This window comes from Cardiocondyla obscurior, linkage group LG09, assembly GCF_019399895.1.
Source record: "Cardiocondyla obscurior isolate alpha-2009 linkage group LG09, Cobs3.1, whole genome shotgun sequence".
NCBI classification, from domain to species: domain Eukaryota; kingdom Metazoa; phylum Arthropoda; class Insecta; order Hymenoptera; family Formicidae; genus Cardiocondyla; species Cardiocondyla obscurior.
Window position 1 is genome coordinate 1,639,958 of NC_091872.1, and position 5,119 is coordinate 1,645,076.

General features: G+C 31.2%; 1 long non-coding RNA gene across 1 annotated transcript; it reads left to right on the forward strand.

Moving 5' to 3' along the window:
* The first annotated feature begins 1,398 nt into the window (after positions 1-1,398).
* LOC139105522 (uncharacterized) lies at positions 1,399-2,165 on the forward strand. The gene is made up of 3 exons (XR_011546208.1): positions 1,399-1,462; positions 1,614-1,738; positions 1,864-2,165. It is a non-coding gene; the product is annotated as an uncharacterized lncRNA (long non-coding RNA).
* Positions 2,166-5,119: the final 2,954 nt, after the last annotated feature.

Here is a 5,119-nt window from a genome sequence, read left to right on the forward strand (position 1 = left end):
ATTGTAATAAAATAAAATTAATGTTTTTTACAAAATAAAAATAAAATTAATATTTTGTTGGATAACCTTTTTGATGTATAACATATTTTAGGCATATTTAAACAAATTTAAACAAACTTTTTAGGCATATTTAAACAAATTTTTTTTAAGTATTGTACGCTAATTAAACTCCACTCTTCTCTCAGTCGCGCTTTCAATTCATTTTTATTTTTTATTATTGTCTTGCGTATTCTGCGATCAAGTTCATCCCATAAATTTTCTATGGGATTCAAATCCGATGATTGTGGCGGTGGGTGTAAAACTTTTGGACAATTATATAACAGATATTCTTGAACAATCCTCGCTTTGTGTTTAGGATCGTTGTCCTGGTAAAATTTAAAAGTATTTCTAATTCCTAAATTATCCGCTAATTTTAATAAATTTTGTCTTAAAATGTTTAAATATTGATTCTTATCTAGAATATCATCGATAAATACTAATTCTCCAACTCCCGAACTTGCGATGCACCCCTAAACCATGACACTACCGGCACTGTGTTTAATTGTAGGTTTTAAATGCCGGTAGTGTCATGGTTTAGGGGTGCATCGCAAGTTCGGGAGTTGGAGAATTAGTATTTATCAATGATATTCTAGATAAGAATCAATATTTAAACATTTTAAGACAAAATTTATTAAAATTAGCGGATAATTTAGGAATTAGAAATACTTTTAAATTTTACCAGGACAACGATCCTAAACACAAAGCGAGGATTGTTCAAGAATATCTGTTATATAATTGTCCAAAAGTTTTACACCCACCGCCACAATCATCGGATTTGAATCCCATAGAAAATTTATGGGATGAACTTGATCGCAGAATACGCAAGACAATAATAAAAAATAAAAATGAATTGAAAGCGCGACTGAGAGAAGAGTGGAGTTTAATTAGCGTACAATACTTAAAAAAAATTTGTTTAAATATGCCTAAAAGGTTTGTTTAAATTTGTTTAAATATGCCTAAAATATGTTATACATCAAAAAGGTTATCCAACAAAATATTAATTTTATTTTTATTTTGTAAAAAACATTAATTTTATTTTATTACAATTTAGTGTCCGAATACTTTTGTAAGATGATAAATCACTATGTTTTTGTTAAATTAATTATTAAACAATGTATGTATTAACTTATTAAGTATATACGTATATAAAGTAACACTGTACAATATCAAAGTAAAATTAATAATGTATTATAAAAAAAATAAGCTAATCTAATTTTTTCATTTCTTATTTGAATATACTACTTTATAATAAAAATTTTTTGGTGTCCGAATACTTTTGAGAGTCACTGTACATTGCACAGTAATCAGATAAGATAAACGTAGCAAGTTTTGTGTATATATATATGTATACATATATACTTATTTGTGCCAGTCCAGACGCAGGTGTAATCTACGACACTTCTTCTCCAGCAAAAACTATATAGTAAGTATTACAGTCGCAATTTCTTTTTAAACCCTTCATATTAACGGAACGTTGCAGCATAATTTTAGAAATTTGTAATTATATATGAATTATTTCTTAATTCATGACAAGCATCTTAAGTTATATATTTTATTAATTTAAACGTTCACAGCACATTCTTCTACTAAAATGACGTACTTAGTGTTTGCTTTAATCATCATGGTCGCTATCAACGGCATAATGATTGCTTCTAGTGTTGCGGATTCTAAGGCTGTATGTACTCCTAAAGGCGGAAAAGTAAGTATATAATACAAAATAAAGACAACATAGCTTGACTTATTTTTAAATTTAAAATTATGTTCACGTTTTATATAATTTTAACTAATTGTAAATTTAATTATCGTTATAATAATAAATTATAGTGTCCGTCTACCGTCCCATGCTGCGCTGGCACGGTCTGCATGTTCTATGCAAGTAGATGTGTATCTAGATAAATTGCAAACGATGATAGGCCTGTCGGAGATGGACCGTTTCCCACAAAATATTAAAACGAGAAAAATTCAACGCTGACGTTAAATGCTGGAAGAATGAAAATAAGAATGTGTAAACTATTTGATTATTACATTAAAAGATTATTATATTAAATTTGATTATTACATTAAAGGACTTTCAAATAACTAAAGACAGTTATTCAATTTCTAAAATAAAGTATTGGTTATAAAAACATCGCGTGTATAGAGATTGATTCTTTCATTATTTTCCAACTGACTTTCCTCGATACCCAAGTGAGAACGTCTACAAACTGGCATTATATCTTTATCTCAATCAGGAAAGAGATAGATCAGGTCGTCGGCCCGCGAAATCATTTCCCCAAGTAGTACAATCGATCGTTTTTCGGACGCGCGTCGTTGGGCACATTTTTGTAATGAGCGGCTAAAATTATCGATGAGTGCTGTCTGTTGGCTCATCGGTGATAATAGCGCGGCACCAGCAACGCCTCTCACTCGCGACGCAGGGTGGAATTGACGAAGAAAAAAAAAAAAGCGGGTCCTGTTTCAAAAGAAGCGGTGGCCGAACGGGACACGAGGTGATAACGAGGGCAACGTCGTTGGAGGGCGAGGAGTAAAGGACGAGCAATGCTGTTAAGTCGTATGTCGAGTGATGCCAAAGTTAAATATAAATGCGGGCCGCGAGAGAGAAAGAGAGAAAGAGAGAGACGAAGCGTCGCGACGCCCATCCTGGATCGATGATCCAGCACCGGGGCCAGTCTCTCTGTGGTTCGCGTCGCGAGATCGACCATAGGAATCTTCCTCCCTTTCTCTCTCTTTTTTACTTAACATTTCGCCAACACCTTGGTCTATCAATCGCGATACAAGTTCCTTATCCGCGATCGGCTTCCAATCGTGAGTTTTACAGTGTATCTTCAAGAAAAGAACAAAAATGCGAATTACTTTCGGAGTAGAATTTAATTTTTATTAAGGAGATTGAACAGGCATTGATATATATCTAGCTGGGTCGAAAATTCCTTCAATTTGCCGGTAACTTGTGTTACGTGGCTTCTGGGATAATTCAATTATAATTTTACTACTTTAAATTGTGCAGTAAACTTTTTTTCAAAGATATAAAGTTTTCCCCTGTAGGGTTAAATAATATTTATTCAAGCTATTGTTGTTAAAATTATGATTGAAAGATCTTGAAATATCCTATGTTCTACAAGTCGCCTGTGGGTGGTTTGCTTGCGTATGCGACGGTCACGGATGATTGCGTAATTTATATATTGATCGTCATATTAAAATGATTTTATTTTAATTCGTTACTTACGATACTGGGATTTTATCTTTTAACCCAAGATTCTGTGCTTTCTCTACCGCTATTAATAAAACGAGCCGTACGATAATTTTAATGTTCTACGCAATATTAATCTGATAAACAAATTTCTCATAGTCATCAAACAAAATTGTAAATAAAATAATATAAAAAAAAAATTTTTTATAACCAGGTATATTTTTTTTGATCCAGAGAGAGAATTGTTTTCAATTTGTTTTTTTTTTTTTAAATCAAGTTTTAAAGTACCTATTTTATCTAAGAATCTATAAATAGATAAACTTTGCGCAACACACCAATATACAAAGTCAAGTTTAATGAATTCTCTTAAAATAGCCGAAGAGACTAGTGTAACAAATGAAACTCGCATCGAAGCTGAGTGATCGCGAAGCTCATTCAATGATATGTAAAATTCTACGTTCGTAACGTGATTGACGATAATGTTGCGAGGTTGATAAATGAGGGTGAGCGCCAATAATAATTGCCGAGCAACAATTTCGTTTCGCAGCGCCAAGTTTTTTTTTTTTTTTTTGTTTACATTATCATGATATATACCATGTTATATCATATCGGGGCGAACCTAGGTCTACGTTTGTACTGTTTTACATGGGTTTGTAATGTTAACGTTTTATTATCAGGGCGAACCTAGGTCTACGTTTGTACGGTTCCACATGGGTTGGTATTATTTAAATATTTTTTTAGCTTCTTCAGGTTTTTGGCGCACATATTTAATCTTATTAGTTTTATAAAGCATATTTGATATTAAAATACACATTTTATGTTCTATGTTTGGGGAATCGTTCTTAGGGGGATTTACTGTTAGGGGGTTTTCTTTTTTTTTTTTCATTATTTTTTAGTTTTTTTTCAAGTTTTTTAAAGAATATTTAATATTAAAGTACACATTTTATGTTTTACTTAGGGAAATTATAATTTTGGTGTATTATTTTAAAAGAAGTCTTTTTTTGGGGTTCAAAATAATTTTTCGAGGGTGCTTTTCGCGCGTCTATACTTGGCGCTTTTTATACCTTTTTTTAAAAGGTAATTTTGAAGGATTTCATTTATTTTGTAGTTTTAATTATTTTAATACACATTTAATGTTTTTTTGTGGGTTAAAGTATTTTTGAGGAATATCATCATTTAAGAGACACGTTAGTATTTTGCGTTACGTGTACATGCAGTGAAACCGACCATGTTTGAAAGAAGTTTAAGAAATTATATAATTTTTACTTTTATTTAAGGAGAGAACCAGTTTTTTACATTTTTTTTATTTTTATACATAGAATCAAATGCTTTAAACAAATTCTTATTTTTTGAGAAAAATTATTGTTTTTTTCCTTGAATAAAAATGTGAATTTTAATACGAGTGTTACAGAGTACTACGCCATTACGTATACATACAGCCAAATTGACCGTGTTATTACGCCATGTTTTTTAATCTTTTGTATTGTGATTTTCGGATTTCAACAATAATTCAACCAATCGCTTTCGAAATATGGTTCTTTATAAATTTGTGTATTAAATTATTGATACCTTTTGTGTAAATGTTTAATTTATATTAAATAAAATGGGCCCCATCCAACGCCCATTCTCGTGAGACGCACCAAATTAATACTTTTTGTCTCTCCGTTGCAATGTTACATTTGAAACCGACATTTTTTATAATAAATATCGGTCTCAGGCGCACAGTAGTCTTTTGTCGGCGCACAGCAGCCTTCTATCCGCGCAAAGTAACCAATATTTTAATTATTTTGCAAAATTTCTTATTCAGAGATATTGATATTTTCGATACTCTACATCGGTCTAATCGATTGTTTTCTGTATATAATCTTGTATAAATTTATTATTAATTTATCG